The sequence below is a fragment of the Podarcis vaucheri genome (genome assembly GCF_965113315.1).
Source record: "Podarcis vaucheri genome assembly, chromosome: 11".
NCBI classification, from domain to species: domain Eukaryota; kingdom Metazoa; phylum Chordata; class Lepidosauria; order Squamata; family Lacertidae; genus Podarcis; species Podarcis vaucheri.
The window spans coordinates 1,967,706-1,993,661 of NC_138749.1; the positions used below are offsets into that span (position 1 = coordinate 1,967,706).

General features: G+C 47.7%; 1 protein-coding gene across 2 annotated transcripts in view; it reads right to left on the reverse strand.

Annotated features, from left to right (window-relative positions):
- Positions 1-25,956, reverse strand: part of CNTFR (ciliary neurotrophic factor receptor) — a 452,132-nt gene that overhangs the window by 269,403 nt on the left and 156,773 nt on the right. The window contains exon 1 of one of the 2 annotated variants that reach the window (XM_082242164.1): positions 8,415-8,716. The exons of the other annotated variant lie outside the window; for it this stretch is intronic. The gene's annotated coding sequence lies outside the window, so the exon portion shown is untranslated. Of the gene's footprint in view, positions 1-8,414; positions 8,717-25,956 lie in introns of those variants that run through there. 2 annotated transcript variants of the gene reach the window in all.

The window sequence follows — 25,956 nt, forward strand, 5'->3', positions numbered from 1 at the left end:
AAACACAATGCAGAGAAAGTTTGAGGAAGGAAAAGAGTCCATCTCCAATTCTCCACTCTGCTAGAAATATTTAAGAGTCAGCTAAATGGCAGATTAAGGAGAATGAGATGCAAAACATTTGACAGCTTTTCTTTTTTTAAAAAATAAAAATCATATGCTTTTGTAATCTGCCTACAAATGGATTTCTTTTCAGAGTTAGCTCAGGGAGTCCCATTGAAGATAAATCTGAGAGGCAATTCTTATTACAAAGTGTGTGTACATTTAAAACAAATGTTTACGAGGGTGGCTGATAAATGAATTTAAATAGAAAAAGCCAAATGCGAAAGTAATTTAATACTCAAACATACGGATGCAAATATTATCTTGCTCTTTCGGCTTTCTTGGGATCGACAAGCTCTTTCGTAAAAAATGTGAATCACGAAAGGGGAAAGCCAGGACCAAAACCTTTCCTTCCAGAAGTGGATCCTTGCAGGAGCACGGCTGTATTCTCAGGCTCCCTTCCAGGCGGCCTAGAGAGACACATCTTTTTAAGAAGAAGAGTGACACAGTATTTAATTGACAGGCCCTTTCAATTGACAGACAATGCTCCTGAAGGTAGGAGTCTATCAATTAATGAAGATGATCATCCAAATGTCATAGACCAAATGGAGCAAACAGCACGCGGACCTAGTGGTGGGAGGAAAAAATCCTTAAATAAGAGACACAGGGGAATGATTAATGGACTTCAATGTCTGTACACTAATGCGCAAAGCATGGGAAATAAACAAGATGAGCTTGAGCTCTTGGTACAGCAAACTAAATATGACATAATAGGCATCACTGAAACCTGGTGGGATAAGTCCCACGATTGGAATGTAATAATGGGGGGATACAATCTATTTCAGAGAAACAGACCAGACAAGAAAGGAGGAGGAGTGGCGTTATATGTCAGGGATGTGTATACCTGTGAAGAGATCCAAGATTTAGAACCTCAAAGCCAAAGTGAGAGCATTTGGGTCAAAATTAAGGGAGAGAAGAATAACAGAGACCTCATTGTGGGAGTTTACTATAGATCCCCAAGCCAAACGGAGGACATAGATGATGCCTTCCTGGAACAGATGGCCAAGCATGCAAAAGGAAGGGAGATAGTAGTAATGGGGGACTTCAATTACCCGGATATTTGTTGGACGTCAAACTCAGCCAAGAGCATAAGGTCAAACAGATTCCTCACTGGCCTTGCAGACAACTTCATTGTCCAGAAAGTGGGAGAAGCAACAAGAGGAACAGCCATTTTAGATCTGGTCCTAACCAATGTTGATGACCTGGTTAGTGGGGTAGATGTGGAAGGATCATTAGGCGCGAGTGATCATGCTCTTCTGAAGTTTACTATACAGCGGAAAGGAGCAGCCAAGCATACTAGGACTCAATTTCTTGACTTTAAGAAAGCCGACTTCATAAAACTTAGGGAAGTGCTGGGTGAGATCCCATGGACAACAATACTAAAAGGAAAGGGAGTTCATGATGGCTGGGAGTTTGTTAAGAGGGAGATAGTAAAAGCACAACGACAGGCAATACCAATGAGACGGAAACATGGAAGGTGCCTAAAGAAGCCAGGGTGGCTATCTAAAGAACTTTTAACTGAATTAAGATTAAAAAAGGATGTGTACAAAAAATGGAAAAGGGGGGAAACCACCAAAGAGGAATTCAAACAAATAGCCAGCACGTGTAGACACAAAGTCAGAAAAGCTAAAGCACAGAATGAACTCAGGCTTGCTAGAGAGGTTAAAAGCAACAAAAAAGGCTTTTATGGGTATGTTCGTAGAAAAAGGAAGAACAAAGAAACTGTGGGGTCACTCAGAGGAGAAGATGGTGAAATGCAAACAGGGGACACAGAAAGGGCTGAACTACTCAATGCCTTCTTTGCCTCAGTCTTCTCCGATAAAGAAAACAATGCCCGACCTGAAGAATTTGGAGCAAATGATTCAGCAAAGGAAACACAGCCCAGAATAACTAAGGAGATAGTACAAGAATATTTGGCTAGTTTAGATGTATTCAAGTCTCCAGGGCCAGATGAACTGCATCCAAGAGTATTAAAAGAACTGGCAGATGTGATCTCAGAACCACTGGCAGTCATCTTTGAGAATTCCTGGAGAACAGGCGAAGTCCCGGCAGACTGGAGGAGGGCAAATGTTGTCCCTATTTTCAAAAAGGGGGAAAGAGAGGACCCAAATAATTACCGCCCAGTCAGTCTGACATCAATACCAGGGAAGATTCTGGAGCAGATCATTAAGCAAACAGTCTGTGAGCACCTAGAAAGGAATGCTGTGATCACCAATAGTCAGCATGGATTTCTGAAAAATAAGTCATGTCAGACTAACCTGATCTCGTTTTTTGACAGAATTACAAGCCTGGTAGATGAAGGGAACGCAGTGGATGTAGCCTACCTTGATTTCAGCAAGGCATTTGACAAGGTGCCCCATGATATTCTTGTAAAGAAGCTGGTAAAATGCGGTCTTGACTATGCTACCACTCAGTGGATTTGTAACTGGCTGACTGACCGAACCCAAAGGGTGCTCATCAATGGTTCCTCTTCATCCTGGAAAAGAGTGACTAGTGGGGTGCCACAGGGTTCTGTCTTGGGCCCGGTCTTATTCAACATCTTTATCAACGACTTGGATGATGGACTCAAGGGCATCCTGATCAAATTTGCAGATGACACCAAACTGGGAGGGGTGGCTAACACCCCAGAGGACAGGATCACACTTCAAAACGACCTTGACAGATTAGAGAACTGGGCAAAAACAAACAAGATGAATTTTAACAGGGAGAAATGTAAAGTATTGCACTTGGGCAAAAAAAATGAGAGGCACAAATACAAGATGGGTGACACCTGGCTTGAGAGCAGTACATGTGAAAAGGATCTAGGAGTCTTGGTTGACCACAAACTTGACATGAGCCAACAGTGTGACGCGGCAGCTAAAAAAGCCAATGCAATTCTGGGCTGCATCAATAGGAGTATAGCATCTAGATCAAGGGAAGTAATAGTGCCACTGTATTCTGCTCTGGTCAGACCTCACCTGGAGTACTGTGTCCAGTTCTGGGCACCACAATTCAAGAAGGACACTGACAAACTGGAACGTGTCCAGAAGAGGGCAACCAAAATGGTCAAAGGCCTGGAAACGATGCCTTATGAGGAACGGCTAAGGGAGCTGGGCATGTTTAGCCTGGAGAAGAGGAGGTTAAGGGGTGATATGATAGCCATGTTCAAATATATAAAAGGATGTCACATAGAGGAGGGAGAAAGGTTGTTTTCTGCTGCTGCAGAGAAGCGGACACGGAGCAATGGATCCCAACTACAAGAAAGAAGATTCCACCTAAACATTAGGAAGAACTTCCTGACAGTAAGAGCTGTTCGACAGTGGAATTTGCTGCCAAGGAGTGTGGTGGAGTCTCCTACTTTGGAGGTCTTTAAGCAGAGGCTTGACAACCATATGTCAGGAGTGCTCTGATGGTGTTTCCTGCTTGGCAGGGGGTTGGACTCGATGGCCCTTGTGGTCTCTTCCAACTCTATGATTCTATGATTCTATGATTCTATGATTCAAAGTGACAGTAAATAACACAGCATGTCTGCAGCAAAGTCGGAGGCTGCTGTGGATCAGCAACTAAAACTGATTTTATTTTTTTTAAAAGGAAAAATATGTTTCTCACAAGGCACAGTGTGAAGTGAGGCATTTTTGCCATTGTCCATCTCTGGACAATAGAGAGCCTCTTGAAGGCTAATAGCCTGAGGTTGCAACCAGGCAAGGGAATAAATATTTGTGTGTGACTGCAGGCACACACACACACACACACAGAGAGAGAGAGAGAGAGAGAGAGAGAGAGAGAGAGACTGTCTGTCTGTCTGTCTGTCTCCCATGTCTCTGATTTAGTTTATTTGACTAGAGTGCTGGGTTCGGATTTGATACTCAGGTTCAGACACCTCGTCAGAAGCCAACAAGTATCTGTAATAATATTGCACCTACAGGGTGTTCAAAGCAGACACGATAAAATTTCAACCACTTGATTTAGTTTCTGCAAACAAGCAAAAGGCATCACTCTCTGCCTGCATGCTCACAACCTGGCCGCAATCTCCACGACAACCCTGCAAGGTGGGCAAATATTCTCAGAATCATAGTTGGAAGGGACCCCGAGGATCATCATGTCCAGGGATCAGCAACCTTTTTCAGCCAAGGGCCGGTCCACCGTCCCTCAGACCATGAACGAATTCCTATGCTCCACAAATAACCCAGAGATGCATTTTAAATAAAAGCACATACAGGTGAAACTCGGAAAATTAGAATATTGTGGAAAAGTTCATTTATTTCAGTAATTCAACTTAAAAGGTGAAACTAATATATGAGATAGACTCATGACATGCAAAGCGAGATATTTGGTACTTTTGGCAGCTTGGGCAGGTGACAAAGTCCTACTGGAAAATGAAGTTAGCATCCCCATAAAGCTCGTCTGCGGAAGGAAGCATGAAGTGCTCCAAAATCTCCTGGTAGATGGCTGCGTTGACCCTGGACTTAATGAAGCACAGGGGACCAACACCAGCTGATGCCATGGCTCCCCAAATCTCTTTTCTGATGAGAGCAGCTTTTGCATCTCATTTGGAAACCAAGGACCCAGAGTCTGGAGGAAGAATGGGGAGGCACACAATGCCAGATGCTGGAAGTCCAGTGTGAAGTTTCCACAGTTTGTGTTGATCTGGGGAGCCATTTTGGAGCACTTCATGCCTCCTTCCGCAGACGAGCTTTATGGGGATGCCGATTTCATTTTCCAGTAGGACTTTGTCACCTGCCCACACTGCCAAAAGTACCAAAACCTGATCCCCTAGGGCCTTGTCCAAGCCCCTGCAATGCAAAAACCGTTTTGCCCAATGCGAGACTCGAACCCGGCCCATATTAAGAGAGATAGGAAGGCAAGGCTGGGCAAAGCTTGCCCTAGGTCACTGGATGAGTTCAGCTGCTGAACAGGGGGCCTTGTAGCCCACCCCCTTAGCCATGAATCCTAACCACACTCTCTCGCTGGGTGCCCTGCCTGAGAGCTCAGGGGCTGAGCATCTGCCTTGCATTTCTTGGGTCTTGGGTTCAAGATCCCATGTTGAGCTTGGTGGAGCAAAGGGCACAGCTGAGCTGCAGAGTGTCCGCTTTGCACCCAGACTGTCCCAGATACAACCCCAAACATCTCCAGGTAGGGCTGGCAATGTTGCCTGCATAAAACATCGGAGACAGCCTCTGTCAGTCAAGTGTAGATAATTAATAATAATAATAATAATAATAATAATAATAATAATAATAATGAAATTTTTATTTATACCCCGCCCTCCCCAGCCAGAGCCGGGCTCAGGGCAGCTCACACCAATAAAAAAATCACAGTAAAAATATCATAGGGGAAAAAGAAGGGGGGGGACCAATTTAAAATACAGGTTAAAATGCAATTTAAAATGCAGCCTCATTTTAAAGTAGCCGATAAATCAAGACCATAAGGGGAGGGAAACATAAGGGTCAGACTGAGTCCAAACCAAAGGCCAGGCGGAACAGCTCTGTCTTGCAGGCCCTGCGGAAAGATGTCAAGTCCCACAGGGCCCTGGTCTCTTGGGACAGAGCGTTCCACCACGTTGGGGCCAGTGCTGAAAAGGCCTGGCCCTAGTTGAGACCAATCTAACCACCTTGAGGCTCGGGACCTCCAAAGTGTTGTTATTTGTGGACCTTAAGGTCCTCTGTGGGACATACCAGGAGAGGTGGTCCCATAGGTATGAGGGTCCTAGGCTCATCTGTATGGGTACAAGGAAGAGTCCTACATTTCAATCTTAAAGCCGACTGCAGCCAGGTGGGTTTTGCCTGCCTCCGTCCAGACACCAGATTGAGGGGCAGGATATTCACAAGCAGCCAAATAAACCGATCTACAAATGTTTCAGTTCCTGCCCGGCTCTTTTTATGCCAACGAACGGCATGCCAAAAGAACTTTACGTTTTGCCCCTCCAGAATACGGTAAGGTAATAAGTGGTCTTCTGAATCAAGCCCTCAACATGCCTAATCTGCACCCTTCTAGGATGGAGGTCCATCTCCCGTTTGTGGGGATCCTGCAGCCAATTAATCAGCCCGCACAGAGCAATTCTGGACACGGGCAAAGCCGTCCTTTCAAAGTGCTGAATTCAGCAGATCTCTCCCCAAACGATTCCCATTAACATAACAAATGGCTTTGCCAAGGCCTATTAGACAATCCTATCCCGGTATTAAAAAAAGAACAAAATTAGGGGCAATTAATACCACAGTACATTCATGTCTCCCATTTTTATGGCGATCAAAATTACTCCCAAGGGAGGAAGGAGCCCAGCTGGAACCCACTCAGCCCAGATCCATGCAGACCCTTCTGCAAGCGAAAAAGTGCTCCATTCCTGGGAGAAAGTGGCTAAAAGTCTCTTTTCTGTGGGGCTTGGGAAGGAGAAATCCAAGTCTTCGCTTAGCCATAAACCAAGCTTTTGCCTGGAGTCGGCAAGAACCACAAACCGCACAATTCTGTCCCACTGTGTAGATGCAGCAATGGCCACTCGCTTTGATGGCTTTGAAAGGAAATCAGAAAGTTTACATAAGAACTTAAGAGCAAAAAAGAGGAAGCATTTGCCGACTTCTACTTAAACCACAGAGCCTAGGGCTTGCCGATCTGAAGGTCGGCGGTTCAAATCCCCGCGACGGGGTGAACATCCCTGAAAACTGGGTCCTGCTAGCTAGGGATCATGGGAATTGTAGGCCAAAAACATCTGGAGGGGCGAGGTTGAGGAAGTCTGCTACAGGATATGGCAGGTATTAATATTGCACAGTCTAAAGTGCCTGGAAGCATAAGAGTTGACTCTTATGGGCCTAGACAATATTTTGGAAGAAAATATTGTCTAGGCCCATAGAAATACTATTCAATGTTTTACCTGCAGAACATTCTTCACAATGGAATGAAACCATCAAATGCACATCAAAGAACCCTAACCCTAACCCTAACCCATAGAATATCTTGTGATGTCCAGAATAGGCTCCGCATCTTAGGAAATCTGAAATAATTCAAACAGACCCAGAAGCACATGTCTCTCTCTCCCCACAGCCCTGTTTACCTGGAGAGCTTCATTTACATCCTCACTCCACAGAATTGGAGAGAGAACAAGGAACCAATAGCAATTTGCAATTCAGTACCTCCATCACCTGATCTAAGGTTACACACTCATGTATTAGCTAGCAGGAGCTAATTATCAACTCAGCAAGAACTCAAAGTCCACTTAGAAAACTACTGTGGACAAAGCCCAATGTTAGCAACACACATTTTTAAACCACTGTTAATACACAGGCGTTTTCATTTCAGTGTGAATTAAACCAATTATACTGGAGAAAGGTCTCTTCTTGGGAAAGCAATGGTGAAGAAAGGAGGAGACCCAGGAAAGAATAGTGGGGGGGGGGGCATCCGAAATGGCTGACAATCATGGAAAGGGAAAAAGGGCAAGAAGAGAAGGAAGACGCAGAAATGCGATTCAAAATGGGGAGGTTGCATGTTCGAGGTGGAGAAGGTCTCCCTAATCGGAATACGGAGTGTGGATTTAAACAGTTTCTCTTCATCCTTTTGGGTTATGTGCTAGGATGCGAATTTCTCTTATAAACATTCAAACAGAAGTAGAATGCTCCCTTGGTTTTGCTCGTAAAGTTCTCAGAAATCATGCAAATATATATAAAAAAGAGCTCACCGAATATGGTGGCTTAAAACAGAGAGAGAGAGAGACCCGAGTTCAAATCAGATGGGAGCAGATATTCCCCCATAACTGTTTCTGATTTTCTCCCTGGCTTCCCTCAGATCTACCTGATGTGCCCTCTACCTCCGAGTTATACTGGGAGCATTGTTCTTATTGTATTTATTTATATCCTGCACTATTCTCCATCAGGGACTCAAAGAGACTTACAGATAAAACAGAAACAGCTTAAAACATAGGGGAAAGGAGCAATAAGTAAACATGAATGGAATATAAGAGAGAGAGAGAGGAAAAAAACAAAATTCATAGAATCTTAAGAGCTGAAAGGGATTCCCAGGGGTCATCTAGTCCAGCCACCTGCAATGCAGGAATCTCAGCTGACAGATTCCCATTCAACCTCTGCTTTAAAACCTCCAAGGAAGAAGAATTCACCCAAAGAAATCATCACAGCAGTTAGTTCTCAAAAGCCCGTTGGAACATTAAAGTTGGACAACAAGGAGGGAGCCGGTTTGGCTTCCCTAGGCACGGAGTTCCAAAGTTGCCTGGGAGCAGCCACCACCAAGAAGGCCCTCTCCTGTGTCCCCACCCAGCCAGCCTGCGAGGGTGGCAGCACCAAGCTTGGCTCTGTGATGGCGAGAGGGAGAGCCGCTGTGATGGAGATACAGACCAGAGGTTGACTTGCCAAGACGATGGGTGGTCTACGTCCAGCGTTCCACCGAGGTCTTTCTAGGGTACCCGAAATTGTCAGGAAGCAGAGTCTGGTGTGGCAGCTGGGGCCTTCAGCACACCACAAGTCCAGCTATGCAAACCCTGCAGGGAATCTGCTCCTCTTCCAACTGATACAACTTAGCTAAACCCAGGCATTAACCGGGGTCCACTTTTCACAGCGCCCAGCGAGAAGGCAAACTCAGCTCAGAAGACCAGGCAAGGAGATGGAACAGGGAACCGGACTCAGAGAGGAGCATGTTCCTGCTTTGGGAAAACCTTCCCCTTGCACAACCAAAAAGGACCCCCAGCACACACAAACGCGCATGCTCTGGCCTTTCCCGGGATGACGTGCATCGTCCAAGGTTGCACTTGGGACCCGTGGGCCAAAGCATGCTCCCCAGGAGAGCGGCACGGCTGCCCTTGCCAAAGCTCAGCTCTGAACAACAACAAGCAGAGCGTCCAAGTGATTGCTCAACAGAGTGCAAACAGGGGCTGGGGACATGAGGACATTAAGGAGAGCGTTCTGGATCCGGCCAGGAGCCCATCTAGTCCTGCACCTTGTTCTCAGTGGACAACTTGATGTCCAGGATCCGAGAACAAGAGCCCTCTCCCTGCCTGCATTTCCCAGCAAATGGCATTTGGGCATATTTCTGCCTCTGAACTAGGAGCCACTGATAACCCTCTCTCAAACAGTTTGTGTGATTCTTTCTTAAAAACACCAAGGTTGGTGGCCACCACTGTTTCCTGCAGCAATAATAATAATAAATAATTTTATTTATACCCTGCCCAGAGCCGGGCTCAGGGCAGCTAACACCAATAAAATCACAGTAAAAACATAATGGGCAGGGGGGGGGGACCAATTTAAAATACAGCTTAAAATGCCATTCAAAATGCAGCCTCATTTTAAAAGTAGCCCATAGATCAAGACCATAAGGGGAGGGAAACATAAGGGTCAGACTGAGTACAAACCAAAGGCCAGGCAGAACAGCTCTGTCTTGCAGGCCCTGCGGAAAGATGTCAAGTCCCGCAGGGCCCTGGTCTCTTGGGACAGGGCATTCCACCAAGTCGGGGCCAGGACTGAAAAGGCCCTGGCCCTAGTTGAGACCAATCTAACCACCTTGCGACCTCCAAAATGTTGTCATTTGTGGACCTTAAGGTCCTCCCAGGAGAGGCGATCTCGTAGCAGTGAGTTCCACAGCTGAACTATGCACTGCATAAAAAAGTATCTCCTTTTCTCTGTTCCAATTCCTCCAACGTGCAGCTTCATTGCATGTACAGAAGTTCTACTGCACATAAACATCAGAAACAGCTGTTGGATCAGGCCAGTGGCCGCTCTGGTCCAGCCTCCTGTTCTCACGGTGGCCAAACATGGGAAACCAAGGAGCACAAGCGCAACTCTCCCCTCCTGTGGTTTCCGGAGACTGGGATTCAAAAGCATTGCTGCCTCTGATTGTGGAGGCAGAGTAGAGCCCTCAAGATCCCTCTAAACTTCCTCCTCTGCCTTCCAAATCCCAGTGTCACGGGTCTGTGGGCGAATGAAGCCCCGGCTGCCGGGACCGGGGGCAAGATGGTGGGGTGGGAGCAGGAACGAGAGTCCAGAAGCCAGGGGTCCGAGGGTCAGGAAGCCAGGAGTCACAAAGTCAAGGGTCCGAGGGTCGAGGAGAAAGGAGACAAGAAGTCAAGGGTCTGAGGATCAAGAAGCAAGAAGCCAACTGCAGCAAGGCTGGAAACGTATTGCTGTGGCAGAGAACCGAAGGGAAATGCTGCCCTTATATCCCTTCTCGGCTCTTGCCACCAGGTGCTGTGAGTTACCAATCGACCTCACCTGTGCCTTGCCTCTCCAGAGCAAACTTAGGAAGGCCCCAGTCCTGCAAAGACCTACTGGTCACAGGGCCTGGCTCCTGCACGCACTCCTGACACCCAGTTGCTGGAAACCACTGGCGGAGAGAGGGTTATTGCGCTCAGATCCTGCTCCTTGGTTTCCCATCGTGGGCTGGCTCCTGTGAGAAGAGGGTGCTGGACTTGCTGGCCTGATGGAGCAGACTGTTCTCTGGTTCTCATTGACACCCGGTTTTTGAGAGGGGAAGCATCCAGTCGCAGCCGAGGAAAGCATCCAGCCCGGGGCTGAGGGCAGTTGCTTGCCTCCCCTCCCTTCTCCCACATCGCCATTCCTAAGTCTAAGGCTGCATGGAAACCAAATGTGACAGGAGGGAAGTGACCTCTGGTCTGGGAACGGAGAGGAGGGTGGGAGCGTCGTCCCAGCACCTGCCGGCCTGAACTCTGACGCTGACCTGCGAGGAGACCACGCAAGGGAGAGGATTCCAGAGGATTTTTGGCAGCGCTCGGCGCCCAGCGCTCCCTCTCGACAGCTCCTCTGGGCCCGGGGAGAGGCTCAGCGCATTAGATCAGCACGTGCAACAACGTGCGAGGCGTGAATGCCGTCATGTGTGTACTTGCGCGGGTCTCCTGTGGCCTCTCTGAGCCCAAGCCGGCGGAGGGGGAGACGCAGGCACAGAGACTGAGGGGAAGGCAAGCGCAAGCGTATGGGAGAGAGAGAGAGGAAGAGAAGGAATGGTTCGGAGGGGTGGAAGCGTGGCAAGAAGCAGCGTGGTGCAATGGTCAGAGTGTTGGGCCAGGACCTGGGAGGCCAGAGTTCGAATCTCAGCTTGGTCATGATGGTCACTGGGTGGCCTTGGGTCAGTCGCCGTCTCTCAATCTAACCTACCTCCTGGGGTTGCTGTGGGAATTGAACAAAGACTAGGACTTGGGAGAGACAAGGGTTCGAATCCCCTCTCAGCCGCGAAGCTGCGGGTGTAACTAAGGAGCCAGTCACTCCCTCTCAGCCTAACCAAACTTTTTTCAAAGAGGGCCAGAGTTGATGAAGTGAACATGCGGGAGGGCCGACCAAATTTACTGAGCTTGGGATTGAAGTTCTTGAGCTTTTTTTACGATTTCACCCCAAAGTTTCGAGCTTTTTATTTTATTTTACAATTTTACCCCAAATTTGTGGAGCCCTTTATAGGATTTAAGTTGTTGAGCCAAAGTTGTGGAGCTTTCCCCCCCCACTCCAATTTTGAACATGCCCGCCCTAACCACTACACCACACTGCCTCCAAGTTGGCTCACTAGCTTGGGTTATCAGCCACCATTAGCCCTTAGGAGCCGCTTTCTGGAGACACGCCTTCTCTCCAGCCATGCTGGACTCAAAACTATAGACTGCATGGTCTCTACAACCCAGGGCTGGCCAAACCCAAAACACAGCCCAGAAGCCCTGCGCGAGGCACCACCAGGAACTAGGAAGGCCTGCTGGTTTTACTGGTTTGGGGGGGGTGGACCCACCAGGGGTGTTGCCAGGTAGCTCCCAGGCACAGCTGGATTGGCTCAAGGTGTCCCAAGTACTGCAGCCTTGGCAAAGGCTGATCTCTCAGAGGGAGCAAAGGGGGGGGATTTTTCTGAGCCCTCAAACCTGCCATTTCCTTACATGAATATTTTTTTTGCAGGCGGCGATGGTGGAATTTGCTTGTCCTTGCCTGCGAGTGTATTTCTGTATAAATGCAATGTTCCCTCCGCACTGTCTGGGACAGCCAGGTCAAAGTCACTCCCAGGGCAGACGTGACGGTACAGCTCTTTCGGACATTATTTTCCGATTGCTAAACCAACGTGGTTTGGAGCAGCCTGGAGGGAAAGGCAATTGAGCCGACTCCAAAAGCATGCCAGCATCTTCTGTCACCTGCCGGAGGGTTTCTCCTCCCAAGTGTTTGGAAGCCAGAGGGGAGGGGTGGCTGCCTGAAAGGGGTCTTGGTGGGCACCCTCTAAGTCCCACGGGGGAGATTGGTGGCCCAATCCTGAAGTCCCACCAAAGTCAAGACAAGCAATCAGGTAAGCTTTCCTCCAAATCACATTCCTTAGAAACAGACACACAGTTATTTGGTCTCATTTCAAAGATGGATAAACTTGCATCTTTGACTTTTGTGCAAGGCATGCAAGAAGACATGGGGGAAAGGAAAGGAAAGTTTCAAAGTAAAGCAAAATACAGGCTAGTGCAGGGGAAAGCCATCATGATCCCTGGTTCTTTATTAAAATAAAAATTAAAGTTCAGGGAAATATTAAAACTGGAACAAAACACTTCAGAAAACCCCTCTGGTGAGAGTGTTTCACAAGGAGGGTAGCACCCCAGATAGCATAAGAAGATAAGATTCGCCAGTATCCTGCTCTCACACGGGCCAGCCAGTGTATCCAACCGGAAGCCCACAAACCAGGATTCGAACACAAGAGCCATCTCCCCCCCCCTGCAGTTTCTAGCAGCTGGTATTGAGAGGCTGACTGTCCCTCTGCGCAAGAGGGATAAAAGCTTTTCTATATCCTCTTCCTCCATGCCATGCCTAATTCTATACATTTCTATTCTGTTGCGTCTTCCTCGCCTTTTCTCTAAACTAAGAAGTCTCAGATGCTGCAACCTGGGACCTTCTGCAATGCAAAGCAGATTCTCTTCCACCAAGCGACAGCCTTTCCCCAAGCTTTTCGCTGAGCTGTGATTTCTGAGGTGGGCAGGGACATTTGCCTTTGTTTCCCCAGTGTGCTGGATCCAGGATGTCCACAGTCTGCATTGCAACACTGGCGGAGACTTACAAGTTTAACATTAACAGATGGCTTTGCCAGTCACTCTGCTTTGAAACGTGACTGCTTCTCTCAGATAAGGGCAGCAACTATATTCAGAGAGGCGATCCAGGGTTGATTGTGATCAGTGGTAATTTGCAGAGATTGGGATATTAGCAGAAAGCAGTGAAAGGAAGTTCCGCAAGGGGTTCTGCAGCTTTTTCTAGGAATCACTTATTCGCTCCACGGATTGGGAAGGTACAGGATAGAAATACAGTGGTTCCTTCCATTCCGGAAGTTCGTTCGACTTCCAAAACATTTGGAAACCAAGGCGCGGCTTTCAAGCTCCTACAGCCAATCAGAAGCTGCGTCGGACGTTTGGGTTCCAAAGAACGTTCACACACCGGTGAACACTCACTTCCAGGTTTGCAGCGTTCAGGAGCCAAAACGTTTCACTCGCAAGGTGTTCAGGATCCAAGGTACAACTGTACTGGATAAACATCTAGCACAAGACCTGGTTCTCAAGGTGTAAAAAGGTAAAGGTAAAGGACGCCTGGATGGTTAAGTCCAGTCAAAGGCGACTATGGGGCTGCAATGTTCATCTTGCTCCAGGCCGAGGGAGCGGGCGTTTGTCCACAGACAGCTTTCTGGGTCATGTGGCCAGCAGGACTAAACTGCTTGTGGTGCAACGGATAACCATGACAGAAACCAGAGTGCAAGGAAACGCCGTTTACCTTCCCGCCACAGTGGTACCTATTTATCTACTTGCACTGGTGTGCTTTTGAATTGCTAGGTTGGCAGGAGCTGGGACAGAGCAATGGGAGCTCACCCCGTCGAGGGGATTTGAACCGCCAACCTTCTGATTGGCAAGTCCAAGGGGTTCAGTGGTTTAGAACACAGCGCCACTCACATTCCCTAAATCCACAGCGCCACCCACATCTCAAGGTGTATGATGTTGTTGTTCATGATACTGAACACTGTCCTGTGCTCCTTGGATGAAACGCGGGGTATAAATTTAATAAAGGAAATAAGGAACCCCCTGCATCTTGAGCCATCCCCCCTTCCATGGTCCCTATTCCCCAGGACAAAACACTCACTGTCCGTATCCGTCCCACATTTCAGCATGGCTGGTTTGTGGACGAGGCTGGGAGTGGAATCGAACTCTCAGCCTCCCTGCAACCAACATGTTTCCTGGTCCCTGCCATGAGATGTCAGGTGCATGCAAAGAAAAGCGATTTATTGCTCTGGATTCTGCCCCATGCCAGGAGGGTGTGGCTATAAAGTTTGGCGCTTCTTGGTTGCCTGCCCAACATCACGAAAGAGGCTCAGAATGGATGAAGTGAGGCAGAGAATCCGTTCTGGAGCTCCGTTCTCACACCGTTTGCAATTAACTCCTTTTGACTCTGCAAGGAGACAAATGACTGTAATTTACAAATAGATTTTATCTGAAAACGAGTGCCTTGCCTGACACCTATTGATTTGCGCCCCCTTCTTGAGGGGATAGCCTGCAATTAAATTGTCACATTCTTAATACCCAAGGAAAAAGCCAACAGATACCACATCATCTGCCTCTGGATTACAAAAAAAACTAAAAAAAAAATCCCCGACCATTTGCCAGGTTTGCTTTTATTCCAGAGTCAGCAAGGGATCAGATTTATCTGATAGGAAGCTGGGCTTTTATCGGCCTGGCTGAGGCTGACAGCCCAGAGGCAGCTCAAATTATGTCTACAAATACCAGTTAACTGTGGGTGGACTGGATTTGTCCAGAACTCTATTCTCAGGAGGGCGGAAGAAACCCAAACGTTGGCGTTATTTGCTTCAAGGGCCAATGGGGTGACAGACGTCTGCATATCCATTTGCTTTGGAAAAGCCCACTGGGAGATCAAGATTTCTGATTTCCCTTCCCTGCTATGGGTGGAACCCCATGCAATAAAAAACAGGGTGCAACTGAACCTCTGCTTCTTCCCTGATATGAATAATTTTTTTTATGGAAATGATCATAGAACCATAGATTTGTCAAGCTGGAAGGGACCCGAGGGTCATCTAATCCAACCCCCTGCAATGCGACTGACCTTGCAGATCACCTTTTGTAGAGGCAGAGATATAAGTGAGGGAGCTGGTGATAGTAACAGCAGAGGCAGCGCTGGTGACAGAAAAGGAACGTGATTAAACAGACTTTAAGGAAAGCCAAGCAGAGCCTGATGGGGATTGTAGTTTTTCAGACAGACCCAGAAATGTAGAAAATGGAAGTTGATTTGATAGACATGCCAGTGAACCTTCTCCAAAGTCTCTTTCAAAAAGGAATCTGGAACTTCAGTTTCTGGTACTAAACAAAGTCAAAGTTTCAGCGCGGCCTTGCTGTCATCTTCCATAAACACAAAAATGAAATCAAAGGCAACAGAAAGATCTCGCCTTCCTGCCACATCCCTGTTGCAAGGCTGAGACTGAGCAGAACAGGAAGCGTGCTAAAAACTTAAGCCGCTTTTCGGCTAGCAAATGTCACAGGAGAGTGAGCTACAGAGGATTAGGTTGGGATATCGGCAGCTTAGCAGGCGTTCGGGGGGTCCGGGCTTAATTACACACCAAAAGCCCCTGGAGATAAAGTGAATGGGCGGCAGCAGCGTCGCTGAGAGAGGAAGAGTCTGACCATCTTGGCAGCTTAAGCAAGAACAACTTTCTCTATCTGCATCCGTCAGGCATAAGCTGCGGCCGCATCTCTTGCACGCAGGGAACAGCGAGGATGGGGCAGCAGATAGGAGACCGGAACCTGTGACATCAACACACCAGCAACCAGGCCCTCCTTTTCCCCCATCAACACTTGGCTAGTTCACAAGCAGCCATACAAACTCTTACAAGAAGAGCCTGTTGGATGATCGGGTCAATGGCCCGTCTAGTCCAGCCTCCCAATCCAGTCGACTCATATGGGCAAAGCCAGCCTTCCAGAGGTTATGTTCAATTTCAATGCGCTCCAAAATTGCACCCAACTTCGGAGCTGGTAGTCAAGTTCATGTGTGCAAGTGGTGAAACAATGACAGTTGCCTTATTTATATAGAATCCTAGAGTTGGAAGAGACCACAAGGGCCATCGAGTCCAACCCCCTGCCAAGCAGGAAACACCATCAGAGCACTCCTGACATATGGTTGTCAAGCCTCTGCTTAAAGACCTCCAAAGGAGGAGACTCCACCACACTCCTTGGCAGCAAATTCCACTGTCAAACAGCTCTTACTGTCAGGAAGTTCTTCCTAATGTTTAGGTGGAATCTTCTTTCTTGTAGTTTGGATCCATTGCTCCGTGTCTGCTTCTCTGGAGCAGCAGAAAACAACCTTTCTCCCTCCTCTATGTGACATCCTTTTATATATTTGAACATGGCTATCATATCACCCCTTAACCTCCTCTTCTCCAGGCTAAACATGCCCAGCTCCCTTAGCCGTTCCTCATAAGGCATCGTTTCCAGGCCTTTGACCATTTTGGTTGCCCTCTAGCAGCACCCTGAAGGACGCGGGTGGCGCTGTGGTCTGAAACTCTGAGCCTCTTGGGCTTGCCGATTGGAAGGTCGGCGGTTTGAATCCCCGCAACCGAGTGAGCTCCCATTGCTTAGTCTGAGCAGTAGCTGTCAACCTTCCCTTTTTTTGTGGGAAATTCCCTTATTCCAGCGCCTTTTCCCACTGCTTCCCACTGCTATCCTGGATTGTTAGATATCCCGTAGACTGTCCCCGGGACAGGAGAGGCTGCTGATCCCTTATTTTCAAATCTGAAAGTTGACGGCTATGGTCCCAACTCCTGCCAACCTAGCAGTTTGAAAGCACACCAGTGCAAGTAGATAAATAGGCGGGGAGGTAAAAGGCATTTCTGTGCGCTCTGGTTTCTGTCACGGTGTCCCATTGCACCAGAAGCTGTTCAGTCCTGCTGGCCACATGACCCGGAAAGCTGTCTGTGGACAAACGCCGGCTCCCTCGGCCTGAAGCAAGATGAGCGCTGCAACCCCATAGTCACCTTTGACTGGACTTAACCGTCCAGGGGTCCTTTTACCTTTTGTAGCAGCACCCCTATACATGGGACTTTACAGAGTTAACATAAGCAAAAAGGGATGTCTTCATGCCCCGAGGAGAAGCAGGGTGGCAAGACAAATGGAGCTAGACAGCTATATATTTAGCATTCATTTCAGGTGAGGGTGAGGAATAAGATTACAGTCATAACTCGAGTTACAGACACTTCAGGTTGCGTTTTTTCGGGTTATGGACCGCCGAAACCCGAAAGTGCCGGAACGGGTTACTTCCGGGTTTCGGCGGTCGCGCAGGAGCACTAAATCGTGCTTTGCACATGCGCAGAAGCACCGAATCAAAACCCATGCAGGCGCGCCACTGCGGGTTGCGAACGTGGCTCCCGCACAGATCACGTTTGCAACCCGAGCGTCCACTGTACTACCTTATTTGGAAACGGAGATTACCACTTGCGGCTGTTTTATTTGCTATACTGATTCGGGGTACTTCATCGTGCACTCCTATGTGTAGGGACTCCAATGTAACTTCCACTTTGTTCAATGGGGCTCACTTTCACGTGCAATGACGGGCACTTGAGTTGTGTTGATTGTTGCAAACGGCCTTGGACAATATGTGCATGAAAAGGTGGAATAAAACGCTTGAAGAAATAGTCTGCAACGCAAGTGGTTGTCCTGGATTTCAAAGCCTTCTGAGTACTGGGCATAGATCCATTTATAGCCGTGCAGAACGCTGCCCCTTCCAGCCTGGAGGAAAGATTGCCACAGCAGCCAGGAGGAGGCGCTGTTGCTCAGCGCGAACAGGCCTTGATTTCGCACCCCTGCCTCCAGTGCCGTGTGAATGTCAGTTTGATGGGTGACCCTTGCATGTCAATTTCACTCAAGTCAGAACTGACAAAAATTTAGAGTGGCACTCAGACACATCTTATTAAATCTTATTAAAAACCATTTCCTTTCCTTCCACCTCTCTTTTTGCAGGGTTTAAATTTTTTTTCTATGACTTTTTACATCACGGGCCAAAGGCAGCCTGGCTAAAAAGCGCTCACACATTTTGTGGCATGACAGATGAGATCATCCTGCGAGAAAAGACTAGGAACCTGAATCAAATGTCGCCTTTTGTGACAGGTCACTGCAGCCATCGCGGATTCTGCTCCAACATAAAATGGGTGTCCTCTTCGCCTGCCATAATTTGGCTACCAAAGAAAATGGAACGGCACAGTCCATGGGGATGTTTTTCTGGGCAAACCACACTGCAAAGGAGGGGAGCTGCACAAGAGCGCTCTCAACTGTGCCATTGCACAGCACCAATTCCTTTCAGCTCAGCATGCGCAGGAAAACATTCCAGGGAATTCTGCCCAGAGCGCGGCAACCAGATATTATGTTTGGATGAAAAACAAACAAAACGCTCTTTTCTTTTCTGCACAAAAATTGATCACCATCCCTGGAAATATAAAGGGAATCTTTTAAGTAACAGGATGAATGTTTTATTGAGCAGCAAGTACCCCCTGGGTACAGCTGAAGGGCCAGTAGATTTGTTCATCGGCAGCAATTGGGAACCAAATTGCCAGATTCATTTAAAGGAGGAAACATTTTCTGCCCAGCAAGAAACAGCATGTTTTTTATTTATTTCATAAAACATATATCCCAGGTTGTTAAGGCTTTTGCATACTAATAGTAACAGCTTGAACTTGGCCCAGGAGCAGATCAGTAACCAGTGGAGATCTCTGAGCACAGGTGTTGTATGCTGATAAGGCAAGGGAAGCCCCACCGATGCTGCCATGGACTTTTTACGAAGGCTGCTTACAAAACCTTGACCTTGATTTTGAGAAGATTTCTAGCCAACCAGACCAACTGGCAGACAGAGAATCAACTACAAGGTGGTGGGCTTCATGGATAGCTCTGTTGGTGAGAGCCTGGTGCTGATAACGCCAAGGCTGCAGGCTCGATCCCAAAATGGGACACCTGAATATTCCTGCATTGCAGCGGGCTGGACTAGATGACCCTCAGGATCCCTTCTAACTCTACATTTCTATGATTCCCCAGACAAGTGATCTATGGATGTTTTGGATTACAATTCCCATCAGTCCACAACCTTGGGTCTACGCACCCGGGGGGGGGGGTGTAAGAGAGAGAAAGAGACAGAGAGTCAAACAGACAGACAGACAGAGAGAGATTGGGCACCAGGTTGGGGAAGTCTGCTCTAGTGGGACTAAGGGCTCAGCTACACAGCTGCAAATAAAATGTTTCAAGTGTGTTTTAAGTGCAATATACAATGTGACGCTAGATGGCGATGTTGAGCCTCATGAAAGAGTCGATGTATTTTAAAAAACACTTTTAAAAAAGCATTTTCAGAACGGATTTTGTAGATTCCACCTGTCATGCTAGGCCTCCTGCTGTTTAGCCTTCTCTCCCTAATAAGCAATACCGGTTTACCCAATCTACATTTGGGCTTGCAGGTTTCTTATAGCTTCAGTAGTAGTTACAGCACCAGGGAACAGGGTTCAAATCCCCATTCAACCATGAAGCTCACTGGGTGTGACTGTTAGTCACTGCTCTTAGCCTAGACTACCTCCCAGGGTCGTTGTGGGGATTAAATGAGGAGACCACCATCAGCGCCTGGGGGAGGAGGTGGGCTAGGTAAAGGTAAAGGGACCCCTGACCATTAGGTCCAGTCATGACCAACTCTGGGGTTGCAGCGCTCATCTCGCTTTACTGGCTGAGGGAGCCGGCGTACAGCTTCCAGGTCATGTGGCCAGCATGACCAAGTCGCTTCTGGCAAACCAGAGCAGCGCACGGAAACGCCGTTTACCTTCCCGCTGGGGTGGTACCTGTTTATCTACTTGCAATTTGACGTGCTTTCGAACTGCTAGGTTGGCAGGAGCAGGGACCAAGCAACGGGAGCTCACCCTGTGGCGGGGATTTGAACCGCCGACCTTCTGATCGGCAAGCCCTAGGCTCTGTGGTTTAACCCACAGCGCCACCCACTAGAAACACAATAAAGAAGGATGTGAGCAAACAAAGAAGCAAACTAGCTAATGAACTCATTTACAAGGATACAGAACTCCGGAACTCTGTCACCTTTAAAAACATTTCCATTTATTTTTGTGTTTCTGAAAACAAACACTGCATTCTTGGGGTGCTTTTCAGCCAAGGCAGGAGTGGTGCAGTTTTTACATGGAGGCCATTTTCACAGCTCCTGAACCACTGGTGCCCATCGCTCAAGCAACCGACAGTCGGCTTTGCTTGCAGCTGCTGAAGTTTTTAAAATTAGTTTTTAAAAATAATAATAATAATTCCTGTTGGTTTTCCTTTCCCTTTGTACCACAGAGGAAGGTCTCTGCACAGCTCTGCATGGAGTTACGGCAAGCAGACAGGATTCCACCGGTAGTTCCAGAAGTAAACCCACAGGCAATGGCCAGGGATGGATTTAGTTTTGATGAGGCCCTCAGCTCCTGAAGGTAATGGGGCCCTTTATATGTCCAGCTGTCCTTTGTCAACATCAAATTCTCACTGTTTTTTGTGTTGAATATATGCTATATGGTAATTTATGGACCTAATAGGTATCTCAAGCCATTTGCACGTAACAAATAGGAGCCTACACAACACAAAACACTGTTGTTGTATGTAGGTTTTATTTTACTTGTTTTTAATCTTATATTTTGGAAATGTACACCCAGTTTTATTTTCTCCTTTAATTTTTTGGGGGGCCCCCCAAGAGAGTGGGGCCCTAAGCTATAGCTTGTTTAGCTTATAACAGCGGCACCTCTGGTTGCGAACGGGATCCGTTCCAGAGCCCTGTTTGCAACATGAGCAAAACGCAACCCATGTCTGCAGGGGTCGCGATTCGCCGCTTCTGCGCATGTGTGTGACGTCATTTTGAGCGTCTGCGCATACGTGACCGGCAAAACCTAGAAGTAACCCTTTCCGAGACTTCTGGGGAAAGATTTATAATGAATTGATTTTTTTTTTTTAAATATACATTTATTAAGAAACCAGAAGCCTTTCTACTTGGAATAATAGGTTTGGAATTGCCCAAGAAAGATGTCATATTGTTTTTGTATGCCACAACTGCAGCTAGAATTTTACTGGCCAAAAATTGGAAATTACAAGAAGTACCAACAGTGGAGGAATGGCAGATGAAGATGATGGACTTTTGGGAACTAGCCGACCTGACTGGAAGAATCTGCGACCAGAAGGAGGAGGAGGAGTATACAGAGAAATGGAAGAAATTTAAAGACTATTTAGTTAAATATGCTAAGATAACTTAAATAGAAATACTTGTGAGCAACAGATTGGCCTAGGATTTAAATATGTGAAATTGTATAATACTATGGATAGAAGTCAAAATGAAAAAAAGGAAAGATGTTAATTGAACAAATAAATTTTATATGAAAATAGTGTTTCATACAGCTACAATGAGCTATATGGAAATTCAGCCAGGGGGATTTGAAGAAGTCACCTAACAATGATAACAAAAGTGGGGTTATAACAGTTAAGATTAATGTTTCTTTCTTTGTTGTTGTTGTTTTTTGATATTGTAATTTTTTGTTGTTTGTTGTTGTGCTTGTTATAATATTGGAAAATCAATTAAAAAAACTGAAAAACAAAACAAAATCCAGAAGTAACCCTTTCCAGTACTTCCAGGTCGCTGCGGGACGCAACCTGAAAAGATTTAACCTGCAGCAAACGTAAAAAGAGGTATGACTCCACGTAAATCCGACACTGGCAACTGCTCATGCCGGTAAGACTGCTGTGCTCAAACAAAAAAGATGTCCCCAGCAGAACACCAGCGGAAGAGAAGAAAGGGTGGAGGAAGCAAAGGATGTGTAGAATATTAGAGCTGGATGGGAACCAAAGGGTCTCCACGTCTAACACCCTGCAACGTATCTGGAGTGCCAAAACACAAAGGAACACCAGCACTTGGCTTTGTGGAATTAAAAAGCCTCTGGAGAGCAAAAGGCTAAATTGTTAGCTCCGAGGGTAAGTTCTGATTGACAGGGGAACGGACAACCTTGCAAAGCTGGAGGACTTCTCCTTCCTCGGAGGTTTCTAAGCCCAGCTCGGATGGCGATCTGAATTCCGACTGGAAGCAGAAGTGGCCCCTGCAGAGCGAAATGGGAGGCTGGAGGTGGAGAATCTCACAGGCTTGCATTAAGATGTTTGGGTTTCCTAAGTGGTTCCATCTGTGCGGGATGAATTTTAATGAGATTCGCCACCTGAAGTTTGCCTTGCTTGACGAGACAGTGACAGGAAGGGCAACCTTCTCCCCCCTCACCTCCTCACCCACCCGCCCTGGGGATTTCCCCAAGTATCAGGCTGCTAACAGTTCCTCTCCGCCAGCTCTTCCATTTTTAAGAATGGAGGAAGTCTTTAGGATTCTCTAGCCGCAACTCCTGCATTGCAGGGGGTTGGACTGGATGGAAGAAAAAGGGAGAGGCATCTCAGGAAACTAGTGTGGCTGCATAAGGAGCTTACAGATGGGCCGAGATGTCAGAAGGACATGTATAAGAAAGGGGAAATCTCAAAGAAGGAGTGGACATGAATAGTTGCATGAGGAAAGTCAGGCCGGCTGAAGCTCAGAATGAGCTCAGGCTTGCAAGAGAGGTTAAAAATAATACAAGAGGTTTCTTTGGCTATGTCCGAAGTAAGAGGAAGAACAAGCAAGTGGTAGGTTCTCTGCGTGGAGAAGACGGAGAAACGCTGTTGGGTGACAGAGAAAATGTGGGACTGCTCAACACCTGCTTTGCCTCCGTCTTCATCCAAAAGGAAAGCGATGCCCAACCTGGTGATAACAGAATAAATGATGTAAGGAGGGAGCTGAAGCCCAAGGTAGGAAAAGAGGTAGTAAGGTGTCAGATGGCAATGGTGGTTGCTCGTGAGTAACCAGGCAGGACTCCGACCTGTCTTTTACAGGTTTTATTTCAGTGCAAAACTTTCTACAGTGCAGAACCACAAATTCACGTCTGCCTCAATCACTAGCGGAATCTGGGAGTGGTCGTTTCCGGGTCCTCCCCCAACCTAAGAGCTTCGTCACCCCCAGCCTTTTCCTTCCTTCTTTGCATTTTACACCTCTGCGCAGGGTGGGCGACAGAAGAGGCTTGGCCAGGAGTGGTGCCAAGGCTCGCAGCAGCATCCTCTGGTCCCTTTCCCTCCTTTACCCCAGAGGTGTGGCTTTTCCCACCGCAGGAAGAGGAACTGCTTCGCAAGCTTTTCGGAGGTTCCCTGTATCCCAACTGCCCCTCAGCTTCCCTTCCCTGTTCTGATGGCAGTCCCCTGACATAAGGGATTACCTAGATACAGTGGTACCTCAGGTTAAGTACTTAATTTGTTCCGGAGGTCCGTTCTTAACCTGAATCTGTTCTTAACCTGAAGCACCACTTGAGCTAATGGGGCCTCCCGCTGCTGCCGCACAATTTCTGTTCTCATCCTGAAGCAAAGTTCTTAACCTGAGGTACTACTATTTCTGGGTTAGCGGAGTCTGTAATCTGAAGCGTATGTAACTCGAGGTACCACTGTACTTTAAAGGAATTCAAATCTCCAAGGCCTGGTGAACTGGGTATGTTTAGCCAGGAGGAGAGGAGACTGATGGAGATTGTCATTTTCAAATCTCTAAAACAGAGGTTTTCAACCTTTTTGAGTCCATGGCTCCCTTGACCAACTACATTCTTTCTGCGGCTCCCCTGTGGGACTCAGGAGCCCAGTTATGCCCCTCCTTGCCTGCAGAACTGGCAGCCTCTCACCCTTTCTCGAACATCCTCCCTTGGGGAGTGTTCCCTCGTCCTCTCTTCTCCCCTCTCCTTGGGAGTCCTCCAGGCAGCCACCACAGCCACCCCTGGTCTCTGAGCCCCCTCTGCTCCTGGCAACCAGCACTCCTTGGCCAGCCCCAGAGGTGACATTCGCCTGGGGAGCTTGTAGCCAGGGCTGCTGCAACAAATAGCTGTGCAAGCCTTGGGGAGGTAGAGACGCGAGAGGGCATCAGAGGAGGGAGGGAAGGAAAGAGAGACAGAAGCCAATGTTGCCCACAGCACCCCTGACCATTATTCAAGGCACCCCAGGGTGCCACGGCACACCGGTTGAAAACCATTCCTCTAAAGGGTTGTCACCTGGAAGAGGGAGCAAGCTTGTTTTCTCCTGCTCCAGGGGGAAGGGCCTGAACCAATACATTCAAATGGGAAAAAAATGAGATTCTGACTAAACACGAGGGAGAACATTCTGACCCTAAAAGGCATTTGACAGCATAAGGTGGTGGGAGTTTTTTTTCTTCATGGGAGGTTTTCAAGCAGAGGTTGGATGGCCATTTCTCAGGCATTCTTTCACTATGATTCCTGTGTTGTAGGGGGTTGGACTAATTACCCCTGGGGATCTCTTGCATCTCTACAACTCGTGTGATTCTATGATTAAGAGGACAGGGAAGTGTTGGATTGCCAGACCTCCTGAAATAAAAAAAAGGTCATGTGTGTGTGTGTGTGTGTGTGTGTGTGTGTGTAATGTTCATGGATTTGCCAGGCATACACGTACATAAATATATGGGCCATATGTCTGAGACAGCACAGGAGGGCAGTCCTGGAGCCATTTTGACTCCCAAATTGACCAAATGTTTTCTCTGCAAGGTCAAAGGAAGATGGAAAAGCCTCCCCATTGTCTTTTCCTTCACAAATCCTGTCTTAAGGGTGTGTCTGTGTATGAATAGGGTGAGCCTGTGACTTGGCTCAGGAACTAAGTATTTATCATTACAAAAGACTGGCCAGGCTCCCCAGGGTATCCAATCAAGTGAGCATTAACAGGTAACCTGCCAGACAGGAGGTAAACAATGCACTCAGAATTCTGCTGTAGACCGCCCTGTCTGTGATGTAGGTATGATGTTTCTGGGGGTAGTCTTGGACTCCAAGGCGGGCAATTTAAAATGTCTATATAAGGGCGGGCACACCGGGGTTCTGGGTCCTCTTCCTTTCCTGTGTGTGAAGGGGGCACCCTGTTGCAACAGTTCAATAAAGATCAGGCTTACTAGCTGCTGTGCTTCTCAATATTCTCTGGTTGGCCTCTGTTATTTTCTCCGACCGATGGAGAACCTACAAAGAACTCTATAAGGGCTCTTGCCTTCCCCATAAGGGAATAAGGGCAGATTTTCATTTATTACACCCCATGTGTGAGACAGGGGGAGGCCGAGGGGCAGCGGGAGACGTCGACCGATGTACCTGCTGAAGCTTAGCTATGACGCAGCCGTGCAAAGCTGGAAAGAGGAGGCAGGTTTGCTGTCTGCCTTGCTGCCGCCTCTGCCTCCAGCCGGGAAGCTGTCAGGAGCAGTAGAAGGAACAGGTTTGACTCTCGCTAGCTCTGCGACTCCGAACAGCAGGAGCCTGCCTCCTACACACCAGGCGCTGTGTGCGAGGGAGACAAGAAAGAGATGGGAGAAGGATTCACGGTGTGAGATACCCACACGCACAAAACCCCCATTTCTTCTTGCAACAACCTGACACAGAGATTTTTTACCTACCACCATCTCCAGGTCACCCCCAGTCTCACCACCCCAATGGAAACCATTCCCCAAGGCCAGAGACTCCTGCATTTTGTCAGGGCTCATGCCCCTGGGCTGGTTCTGAGGAGGAGAGCATTAGCATTTGAGAGACTGCATCCCTAAAATTATCGCTATTGTTGTTGTGTCAGGCAAATAGCACAACAGGAAAGAGTTATCCGCCACCACCATGCGCCGCAATGCCAATCTGCTCACTCCACACTTTAAAAAAAAGGAAATGTCAAAATGAAAATCCAGTCCATCATTCACCACCCACTTCTCGCTGTGTTTGGTCCCCAGTCACTGGGCGGCAGGGACTTGAGAACCTGAGTTTCCAAAGCACACACAAGCTTTCCGGATTCCCATCATAGGCTTCTGGTTGAGAACGGCATGTTGG